Source organism: Balaenoptera musculus, chromosome 6 (assembly GCF_009873245.2).
Source record: "Balaenoptera musculus isolate JJ_BM4_2016_0621 chromosome 6, mBalMus1.pri.v3, whole genome shotgun sequence".
Classification (NCBI taxonomy): Eukaryota; Metazoa; Chordata; class Mammalia; order Artiodactyla; family Balaenopteridae; genus Balaenoptera; species Balaenoptera musculus.
This window is the reverse complement of record NC_045790.1, coordinates 51,771,028-51,783,233: the sequence shown is the minus strand read 5'-3', so window position 1 is coordinate 51,783,233 and position 12,206 is coordinate 51,771,028. Positions and strand designations below refer to the sequence as shown.

General features: G+C 39.6%; 1 protein-coding gene across 7 annotated transcripts in view; it reads right to left on the bottom strand.

The window, feature by feature from the left end:
- The window catches only part of FREM1 (FRAS1 related extracellular matrix 1), a 172,795-nt gene extending 166,896 nt beyond the window's left edge, over window positions 1–5,899 (bottom strand). For 6 of the 7 annotated variants that reach the window (XM_036856516.1, XM_036856518.1, XM_036856520.1 and 3 more), the window contains exon 1: window positions 5,629–5,899. The gene's annotated coding sequence lies outside the window, so the exon portion shown is untranslated. Of the gene's footprint in view, window positions 1–5,383; window positions 5,435–5,628 lie in introns of those variants that run through there. The other variant, XM_036856517.1, reaches the window with a different exon arrangement.
- Between the last annotated feature and the right edge of the window lie 6,307 nt (window positions 5,900–12,206).

Sequence of the window (12,206 nt, the reverse complement as noted above, 5' to 3'; positions counted from 1 at the left end):
GAGTGGTGCCCATAGCTCCATTTTTGGCTCCTTCTGGTTAAACAATTTTCCAAATTCCTAAACAAAGATATAGAAACAAGCTTATCTAATTCACAGACAGCAAAAATCCAGGAAGGTTAACTGTTACCACTGAGGGCATAATCAAGATCGACGTCCTGGATAATGGAGGTTGGAATGATGGCCTGAAGCCAGCAAGTTCACTTTCAACAAGCACAAACATATAAATTTACATTCCAAAAAATCAATTGCAAATGTATGGGAAAGAGAAGATTTACTTGGGCAGTAATTTATGAAAAAAAAAAATTGTCTTCAAACACCTGCAGGAGGAGTGACTTTATCCTGTGGTTCCCGTGTGCAGAAACAGGGAGGATGGGTGAATCTCAGCATCCCCTCAGAAAGAACTTTCCTTCAGAGCTGTCCAGTAATGGCGAGGGCTGAGGTATAGACACAGGAAGGGGTCTTTGTCTCAGGGAGGGAGTGTGGATTAGGTGCTTTCTGGGGTCCCTTTTAACTGTGAGACTGGATTTCCCTGTGTGTTTGTCCCCTGCCACCTCTCCAGCCTCTTCTCACACGACTCTCCTCCTTGCCACGGACAAGCTAGTCACTCAGGTCTTTGTTCCTTCCTTAAACTCGTGGCACCGCCCATTCTAGGCCTTTACATGTTTCATCCATGTTGTCCCATCTGCCATGAATGCCCTTTTCCCCTCTCCCACCTACCACTCCATTTGGCTAAATTCTACCCATCCTTCAGGTCTCAACCTCCCAGACCAGTTTTAACTGCTTGCGTAGAATCCTGCAATACCCCTTACCACATGTTGCACACCTACAGGCATTTAAATGTTTATTTGCAGTCATTTATACATGTCTGCCTTTAACCTTAGTCTGTAAGCTTCTTGAAGATGACAACCATGATTGTTCTGCTCACTCAAACATCTCCAGTCCTGGTCACAGGGTTTGGCACAGAGAAGATCAATACGTATCAGTTGAGAGACTGACTTACCCCAATGCAAACTTTGGACTTAAAAGAAAAACTGATAGAAGAGTGAGAGACAGAGAGAGACAGAGACAGAGAAGGAGAGCAAGAGCTCATGCCACATGCTTGAGTGGCTGTTTCTTTCCACTTGGTGATAGCTCGTAGGCTGACATGGGGCAATTGCAGAGTTTCAAAATCTCAAACAAATACTTTCCCCTGAGGTTAGGCCGCTTGCTACAGTGGAGAAAAATCCCAAGAGAAACAAAATGATTCTTCTCCTCAGATATTTATGTGAAATGTCTATACAAGTCTCCAGTTCTGAAGGGTCAGGAAGAAAAGGACAGAATGATATTCACATTGCCTTTGTTTTCTCCTTAACGAATCCCTTTGGTAGTGTGTGAGCTCATGGATTTGTTTCATGCTTCTACTTAATCTGGAAGAAGGAATCAAGGAGAACGAGGCTGCTGCCCAGAGTTATAGGCCGAGGAAGTGGTGGATGGAGACCTATCCTGCCCAGCCCATGAGGTCTGGAAGAAAGCTCTATTTCCCATTTCCCTTTTCTTTTCACCTATAAATTGCCGGGCTCGCCACATGTTTGATTCTTTTCAGCCTTCACACCTGTTAGTCCTCTCCTAAAGAAGAAATATTTATTGAGAACTTATCATATGTCATGCAACATGCTGGGTGCTTTCCAAATGTCTTTTAGCCCTTCCAAACACGTGGTGAGGTAAGTATCAATGTATTTGTTTTACTCCCAAGGAAACTAGTAAGTAATTTGGCCAACATCACAGAACCAAAGAACATCACAGTCTAGGGTTGGAATCCAGTTGAAATTTATTCAAAGGCCATTCTTTTTTCCTACTACACCACCCTCTGATTCCATATTTGGTAGGGCTCTCCTATCAACACTACCTTTTGGTTTCAAAACAATCACTAATGCCTATTTGACAAACTATTTCATCCTACCATGTTATAACAGAAGAGAAGATTTATATAGAACAGAACTAAAGCACTGCTCTTCTGTTGTTGCTGTGTTGTTTTTACGAGAAGAATCACTTTCACAGAAAAAAAAAAAAAAAGGAAATCTAGGCAATGAACAGGATTTGATAGGAAACAACAACTTTTAAACATTTGGATGAATCCTCATCTGGGAATTCTGATCCTTTCTGAAATTATCCTAACTACTTAATGATTTTGGCTTATATCAATAATTTATAAGAATTATATCAATAATTATCAATAATTTATTAAGAATTTTTGTGCTAACAAGAAATGTAGACTTTGGAATGAAAATACCATGGCATTGAGTGTGACCTCATGAGGCAAAGCCCTGGTTTATTTATTGTAAGAGAAGGATTCAGGGAGCATCTATAAGGACTGAGCAGCTGATAACACTTGATAGGATGCAGAGATGGGATCCCAGGGAAGTAGACTGCGCCAATGGAAGGACTTGGAGCTTAGTGAGTCCTGGAGTGTTACCTGCCCCCGTCTCTAAGGAAGCCAGATAGGAAGGTTTCAAGGATAAAGTTGAGAGTGAAGAGTGACAAACAATCTTAGCAGCCTTTGATGATGCACCAAAGGAGTATTTTGACACCGTATCAGCAACTCCGGAAATAGGGAGGGGTAAAAGGGAAACCAAAGTCTATTTTGCCATCTCCATTAAGCTGACCAATGAGAAGCCAAGAACGTTTTGTCAAAAATATCCTAACTTTGCAAGATCCCTGTACTCTGTCCTCCAGTGAGCACTTTCCCATCCAAACACAGTATCTTCAGACAGCTGGAGGCTATGTTTGTCAGAAAAACACATAGATCACAGCTATATTTTGATATTCTTATCTTGATGGCCAAGTTTTAGAACCCTTTGAAATGTTGCCCCAGTCACTGCAGTAAGAGAAACTCTAGTACAGACAAAAGGCGAGATTTCATTAGGGAGTTGTTGGTTTTTTTTTTCTCCAGCCCCTCAAAGGTCTCTGTTTGAGCCTCTCACCTAGTTGCACAAAAGCTATTAAATCACTTGAATGGAAGGGTCAGGGAGCAAGCTGTGCAAGTATGGAAGCCAGCAAGCCCTGTTCAGACCACCCAGCTCTCCAAAGGGGGAGCAACACCAGATTCAGACAAGATAAGAGGCTGCCACCCCACGTAACCTGGCCCAGGGAAACAGCCTTCCAAGAGAGTTACAGGATCCCATTGTGTGGAATGACTGTGTGCTCTGAAAGGTGGCATTTGTCTAACTCACTAGATCAGTGGTCTTGGTTCTTTGTGAGAGAAAAACAACTTAAAGGGTATTTTAAAAAATTGTTAAGAAAAGCTGTAAGCCAAATCTTTGGGCCTGCTGTCAAAGCAAACAGTGAAACTGAGCTATATCCATCAATGTCAGAATGTCAGAGATAGAAAGATATCAAAACTCACTGAATTCAACCCTTTTGTTATATTAACAGAGGAAGAGAAGGTTAGCAAGAATAGGTGATTCATCCAAGATTGGTTGGCAACACCTAAGACGTGAAACACCAGGAAGACAAAGAGTCTATCCATATTATACACACTGATCTTTCTAAGTCCTTGGCACTAGCACAGAGCCTGCCATGTAGCAGGCACCTACAAATATTTGGAATGAGGAGAGGGAAAAAAAGGAAGGGGCGCTGATGACCACATCCTATTTTCTTTTTACTATAAATATACAAGCCATTCAATGTCATTGGTGATGGGGATGGAAGCTGAGTTCCTACTTTCATATGCTGTCAAATGAGGACCTCAACATGATGGAGGTATCATTTCCTATTTCTCCCGATCCTTGTGGGTTGGTCCAATCAAAACAAATTTCTAGGAATTAAACTGCTCCTGAACAGTCCCCAGAAATAATCCAGCTCAGTTCAGCCCAACTCAGCCCCAGGAGCACAGTATCCCCTGCGAGTTGATAAAGAATTAAGAATACCCTTGGGTTTAAAGTTTCCAAGACAAACATAGCTTATCCATGCGGAGTAGGTCAGACCACATAGCCACATGGAATTGGGGTACCTTTCCCTGACTTCCTTTCTCACTCATGGGAATGGAGAGGTAGGATGGAAAGCGGGAGCAAAGGAAAAAAAAGATGACTTTGGTGGGAGAGCTGGTTAAAAGTTCTGGTTTGCTGGCCAAGCGTGCCAAACCATGCTTCATATAACTTAAGTTCAACATCAGCTCAAACTCAAGTTTATTATTTAGGTATGAGGTTTAACATTAACCAAGGACGTGACAAGAATTTAATTGCCAAGGACGATGTAGAGCACTGCTCATCCAAGTGTGATCGCGCCTGCATCAGAATCACCTGGGTAAATTCTTGGCTCCACCCCAAGTCTAAACTCTTCTCGGGGTGTGGCCTAAGCACCTGCCTTACACCAAGCACCCAAGTGGTTCTTAGGTACACTGAGTTATGAGGATCTCTGATGGAGAGAAAGAGGAAAATTAGTTAACATTTTCTTAGTGTTATGCTGAAGGCACTTGTATCAAACGAAGGCAGGGGACTAAGAAGCAAATCTTCAAGCTTTAACCGGAGCAGGGTATGGTGGTATCAGTTTTGCAGAGCAGAAACCTGAAAAGCATTTGGATCTCTAGCTCTGGTCTTTGAAACAGTCCTGAAAAGGTTAATCTCTCCAGCAAGATTCCCAGGCCATAAACTCCAACCAGCCCGCGGAAATGTTCTTCTGAAGCTTTATAATTCACACCACACAACAAAACTGCACACAATAATTTAAAAAAAAAAAAAATACAAAAACAGAAACAAAAGTTAAATGCCTTGAAAATTATTTTGGGGATCCAGATGACAACTAAAAGAAACTGACAACTATTTACTACAGCACCAAAGTCTCTGGACCAAATCCGAGGAATGAGAAGAAAGAGCTTAAAAATCAGTCAGAAACTTCAGAACAATATGATTTCGTTACCTCTCCACCACCGGCTCTCATCCCCATAAAAACAGAAACCATGCTTTAAAAAATATGTATCCAAATATAACTAAACTAAAGCAAAGGTATCCAAAAATCACCTCCTCCAAATTTCTATATCTTTATACCATGAGAATATTATCTATTTTGTTAATTTTGGCATCTTTTCTTTTTGCCATTTCATTTAGCTGAAAAGAAATATTCTGATTTGAGGGGGGACAATTACAGAATGTAAAAATGTTTATTTCACTGGTGAGTGCTGCTGGGGATGGATTCAGAAGAGAGTTATACATTTGTGTTACATAATAAAGAGCCTCCCACTTGGGGCATATGGCTTTTTAACACCGCAATTTGCCACCTTGGGAGTTTACATGAGAATTAAACTTTTGCAAGCAGACTCGAGTGAAGCTACCACACAGATAACCTCTGGGGCATTCTAGCAGAACATTCACAGTCAAGATGAGAGGAAATACATAAAGCAGATACTTACAGGTAGTGGTTTTCCTTGCCAAGCCAAAGAGCTAGAAACCATTGGCGCAGGCAGGCAGGATAAGAGTTACTGACCCGGTAATCTCTGGTTTAAAGGGCTTTGAGAGGAAGGGGGAGGAAAAACAGCCCAGGGAGGGAAACAGAGCTGAAATTCCAGTCTTTCAGGTCAGCTGAGTTTTAGCTTTCTTTGTACTAAAAATCCATTAACCCACCCAACAAGAAAATAGAAAACTGAAGGTCACATACACACTCCACTGTCTTTGCTGGTCTTCTCCGGGGCTGCAGCTTCTGCGGCTTTGAAAACTTCCCGATTGCCAAGCTCAGGGCTCCCTGGGAGAAGGGCATGATCAAGGATGCCTGCAACTGCTTGCAGGGAGCCCGACCTCCCTGGCAGAGAGCCAAGCTCTCCAGTCCCTTCTGCTGGCTGGGTCCGCAGGGACAAAACTGAGCTTTCGTTAATAAGGTTGGTTGCGTCTCTTCCTAGTCTCTCCCCCGCTTCCTTTCTCACTATTAGTTCTGTACTAACTGCTCCGCCACTGGCGGAGCTGAAGCTGCCTCTCCCGCCCTCAGTGCACAGGCACACGCGCTCACAGACACACACATGGGCACACACCCACACCCCATACACACAATCACCCAAACACACCACACACAGGCATCCACACGCATGCACGCACACACACCCACCCACATACAAATGAGTTCACAGGCATGCACACACGTGCGCACACCCTCACACCCATGTGCGTGCAAACACACATACACGTAGGTGCACACACACATTGCTCATACCCACCCACACTCATACTCACACAAGTTTTTTTCCAGAAACTTCAAACTCTTCCTGAACCTTTCTTGGAACAAATTCCCATCCTGAAAGATTTTTATTCAAATTCAGACAAGATGTCCAGCATTCAGAAGGGAGGAGAGAGGAGACCTGGCCCCTCTGAACTTTGGTCACAGCCTTTAAAGGAAAAGAGGAGATTCTAGGGGGCTGTTTTTAAGTACCACCTTAGTTCTTCAGTTTATAAGGCTTTTATAAAGTGTCTGGTTCTTTTTTAAAAATCCAGAAAAACTCTATTAATCTCATCTCATTTGCATATAGTTTATGACCCCACTGATTCAGCTCTATCACAGGTCAAGACATGTCCTCTCAGCAGAGATTCATTCAGTTAAACTGGGCAGGATTCCGTGGGTGGGTGAAAGTTTTGTTCCTTAACAACTGCATAATAAAATGCTTTCCTGTATTTCATCTCCACCAGAAAAAAGAATAATAATAATGGCATAGTATCTGGGCTAACTTTTAAACTGACCATAAATAAAGAAGTAGGAGTCTTATCTTGCTTTGGGGAAACTGTTTATATCGAGACACATCTGGCTATTTTAAACCTCAGCCAGAAGTACAAGGCACTGTAAATCCAATTCAGCCTAGATTGTGGTTTCCCTTAACAAGGTCACCACATACTGCCCTCTCTCTTGGAAAAAATGAGAGTAAGAGAAAAGAAAATACAAAAGAAAGGGAAGCAGATTACATGAAGAAGGAATAAAGCAAAAAAAAAAAAAAAAAAAGAAAAAGAATTCAAAAGGAGAGAGAAAACAATTATTTCATTTTAAAACATGCTTTATAGATACTTTAGCAATGAAAGGTACATATACACTTACTCAAAGTCACCAGAAATTTAAAATCTTCAAGAATCTCTTGATTCATTACATTTGTTCGAAGAGTAAATGGGTGAAACGTCTCCAAGAATCACTAGGTTCTTTATAAGTAAACAAACACTATTTACTAAACACACAAAATACAGTGACAGTGTATGATTCATGTACTGATCTTGAAAAAGAAAGAAATGAAGCCTTAATGATAACAGGAAACACAGTGTGACAGACAATCTTGTTTTCAGATTAAATTTAAAAATTTCCCAGCTTCTGAGAAGCAAGAAGAACTACAATCCTGCAGCCTGTGGAACAAAAACCACATTCACAGAAAGATAGACAAGATGAAAAGGCAGAGGGCTATGTACCAGATGAAGGAACAAGATAAAACCCCAGAAAAACAACTAAATGAAGTGGAGATAGGCAATCTTCCAGAAAGAGAATTCAGAATAATGATAGTGAAGATGACCCAGGACCTCGGAAAAAGAATGGAGGCAAAGATGGAGAAGATGCAAGAGATGTTTAACAAAGATCTAGAAGAATTAAAGAACAAACAAGCAGAGATGAACAATACAATAACTGAAATGAAAAATACACTAGAAGGAATCAATAGCAGAATAACTGAGGCAGAAGAACGGACAAGTGATCTGGAAGACAGAATGGTGGAATTCACTGCTGTGGAACAGAATAAAGAAAAAAGAATGAAAAGAAAGGAAGACAGCCTAAAAGACCTCTGGGACAACATTAAATGCAACAACATTCGCGTTATAGGGGTCCCAGAAGGAGAAGAGAGAGAGAAAGGACCCGAGAAAATATTTGAAGAGATTATAGTCAAAAACTTCCCTAACATGGGAAAGGAAATAGCCACCCAAGTCCAGGAAGTGCAGAGAGTCCCATACAGGATAAACTGGGAGAAACACACCAAGACACACAGTAATCAAATTGGCAAAAATTAAAGACAAAGAAAAATTATTGAAAGCAGCAAGGGAAAAATGACAAATAACATACAAGGGAACTCCCATAAGGTTAACAGCTGATTTCTCAGCAGAAACTCTACAAGCCAGAAGGGAGTGGCATGATATACTTAAAGTGATGAAAGGGAAGAACCTACAACCAAGATTACTCTAGCCGGCAAGGATCTCTTTCAGATTTGATGGAGAAATCAAAAGCTTTACAGACAAGCAAAAGCTAAGAGAATTCAGCACCACCTAGCCAGCTCTACAACAAATGCTAAAGGAACTTCTCTAAGTGGGAAACACAAGAAAAGAAAAGGACCTACAAAAACAACCCAAAAGAATTAAGAAAATGGTCATAGGAACATACATATCGATAATTACCTTAAACGTGAATGGATTAAATGATCCAACCAAAAGACACAGGCTTGCTGAATGGATACAAAAACAAGACCCACATATATGCAGTCTACAAGAGACCCACTTCAGACCTAGGGACACACACAGACTGAAAGTGAGGGGATGGAAAAAGATATTCCATGCAAATGGAAATCAAAAGAAAGCTGGAGTAGCAATACTCATATCAGATAAAATAGACTTTAAAATAAAGAATGTTACAAGAGACAAGGAAGGACACTACATAATGATCAAGGGATCAATCCAAGAAGAAGATATAACAATTATAAATATATATGCACCCAACATAGGAGCACCTAAATACATAAGGCAACTGCTAACAGCTAAAAAAGAGGAAATCGACAGTAACACAATATTAGTGGGGGACTTTAACACCTCACTTACACCAATGGACAGATCATCCAAAATGAAAATAAATAAGGAAACAGAAGCTTTAAATGACACAATAGACCAGATAGATTTAATTGATATTTATAGGACATTCCATCCAAAAACAGCAGACTACACATTCTTCTCAAGTGCACACGGAACATTCTCCAGGATAGATCACATCTTGGGTCACAAATCAAGCCTCACTAAATTTAAGAAAACTGAAATCATATCAAGCATCTTTTCTGACCACAACGCTATGAGATTAGAAATCAATTACAGGGAAAAAAACATAAAAAACACAAACACATGGAGGCTAAACAATACGTTACTAAATAGCCAAGAGATCACTGAAGAAATCAAAGAGGAAATCAAAAAATACCTAGAGACAAATGACAATGAAAACACGACGATCCAAAACCTATGGGATGCAGCAAAAGCAGTTCTGAGAAGGAAGTTTATAGCTATACAAGCCTACCTAAAGAAACAAGAAAAATCTCAAGTAAACAATCTAACCTTACACCTAAAGGAACTACAGAAAGAAGAACAAACAAAACCCAAAGTTAGCAGAAGGAAAGAAACCATAAAGATCAGAGTGGAAATAAATGAAATAGAAACAAAGAAAACAATAGCAAAGATCAATAAAACTAAAAGCTGGTTCTTTGAGAAGATAAACAAAATTGATAAACCATTAGCCAGACTGATCAAGAAAAAGAGGGAGAGGACTCAAATCAATAAAATTAGAAATGAAAAAGGAGAAGTTACAACAGACACCGCAGAAATACAAAGCATCCTAAAAGACTACTACAAGCAACTCTATGCCAATAAAATGGACAACCTGGAAGAAATGGACAAATTCTTAGAAAGGTACAACCTTCCAAGACTGAACCAGGAAGAAATAGAAAATATGAACAGACCAATCACAAGTAATGAAATTGAAACTGTGATTAAAAATCTTCCAACAAACAAAAGTCCAGGACCAGATGGCTTCACAGGTGAATTCTATCAAACATTTAGAGAAGAGCTAACACCTATCCTTCTCAAACTCTTCCAAAAAATTGCAGAGGAAGGAACACTCCCAAACTCATTCTATGAGGCCACCATCACCCTGATACCAAAACCAGACAAAGATACAGAAAAAAAGAAAATTACAGACCAATATCACTGATGAATATAGATGCAAAAATCCTCAACAAAATACTAGCAAACAGAGTCCAACAGCACATTAAAAGGATCATACACCATGATCAAGTGGGATTTATCCCAGGGATGCAAGGATTCTTCAATATATGCAAATCAATCAATGTGATACACCATATTAACAAACTGAAGAATAAAAACCATATGATCATCTCAATAGATGCAGAAAAGGCTTTTGACAAAATTCAACACCCATTTATGATAAAAACTTTCCAGAATGTGGGCATAGAGGGAACCTACCTCAACATAATAAAGGCCATATATGACAAACCCACAGCAAACATCATTCTCAACGGTGAAAAATTGAAAGCATTTCCTCTAAGATCAGGAACAAGACAAGGATGTCCACTCTCACCACTATTATTCAACTTAGTTTTGGAAGTCCTAGCTATGGCAATCAGAGAAGAAAAAGAAATAAAAGGAATACAAATTGGAAAAGAAGTAAAACTGTCACTGTTTGCAGATGACATGATACTATACATAGAGAATCCTAAAGATGCCACCAGAAAACTACTAGAGCTAATCAATGAATTTGGTAAAGTAGCAGGATACAAAATTAGTGCACAGAAATCTCTTGAATTCCTATACACTAATGATGAAAAATCTGAAAGAGAAATTAAGGAAATGCTCCCATTTACCACTGCAACAAAAAGAATAAAATACATAGGAATAAACCTACCTAAGGAGACAAAAGACCTGAATGCAGAAAACTATAGGACACCGATGAAAGAAATTAAAGGTGATACCAACAGATGGAGAGATATACCGTGTTCTTAGATTGGAAGAATCAATACTGTGAAAATGACTATACTACCCAAAGCAATCTACAGATTCAGTGCAATCCCTATCAAAGTACCAATGGCATTTTTTACAGAACTAGAACAGAAAATCTTAAAATTTGTATGGAGACACAAAAGACCCCGAATAGCCAAAGCAGTCTTGAGGGAAAAAAACAGAGCTGGAGGAATCAGACTCCCTGACTTCAGACTATACTACAAACCTACAGTCATCAAGACAATATGGTACTGGCACAAAAACAGAAATACAGATCAATGGAACAGGATAGAAAGCCCAGAGATAAACCCACGCACCTATAGTCAACTAATCTATGACAAAGGAGGCAAGGATATACAATGGAGAAAAGACCGTCTCTTCAATAAGTGGTGCTGGGAAAACTGGACAGCTACATGTCAAAGAATGAAATTAGAACACTCCCTAACACCATACACAAAAATAAACTCAAAATGGATTAGAGACCTAAATGTAAGGCCAGGCACCATAAAACTCTTAGAGGAAAACATAGGAAGAACACTCTTTGACATAAATCACAGCAAGATATTTTTTGATCCATCTCCTAGAGTAATGGAAATAAAAACAAAAATAAAAAAATGGGACCTAATGAAACTTCAAAGCTTTTGCACAGCAAAGGAAACCATAAACAAGGTGAAAAGACAACCCTCAGAATGGGAGAAAATATTTGCAAACTAATCAACAGACAAAGGATTAATCTCCAAAATATATAAACAGCTCATTCAGCTCAATATTAAAAAAAACAAACAACCCAATCCAAAAATGGGCCGACCACCTAAATAGACATTTCTCCAAAGAAGACATGCGGATGGCCAAGAGGCACATGAAAAGCTGCTCAACATCACTAATTGTTAGAGAAATGCAAATCAAAACTACAATGAGGTATCACCTCACACCAGTTAGAATGGGTATCATCAGAAAATCTACAAACAACAAATGCTGGAGAGGGTGTGGAGAAAAGGGAACCCTCTTGCACTGTTGGTGGGAATGGAAATTGATAAGCCACTATGGAGACAGTATGGAGGTTCCTTAAAAAACTGAAAATAGAATTACCATATGACCCAGCAATCCCACTACTGGGCATATACCCAGAGAAAACCATAATTCAAAAAGACACATGCACCCCAATGTTCATTGCAGCACTATTTACAATAGCCAGGTCATGGAAGCAACCTAAAGCCCATCGACAGACGAATGGATAAAAAAGATGTGGTACATACATACAATGGAATATTACTCAGCCATAAAAACGAACGAAATTGGGTCATTTGTAAAGACGTGGATACATCTAGAGACTGTCATACAGAGTGAAGTAAGTCAGAAAGAGAAAAACAAATATCGTATATTAACACATATATGTGGAACCTAGAAAATGGTACAGATGAACCGGTTTGCAGAGCAGAAATTGAGACACAGAAGTAG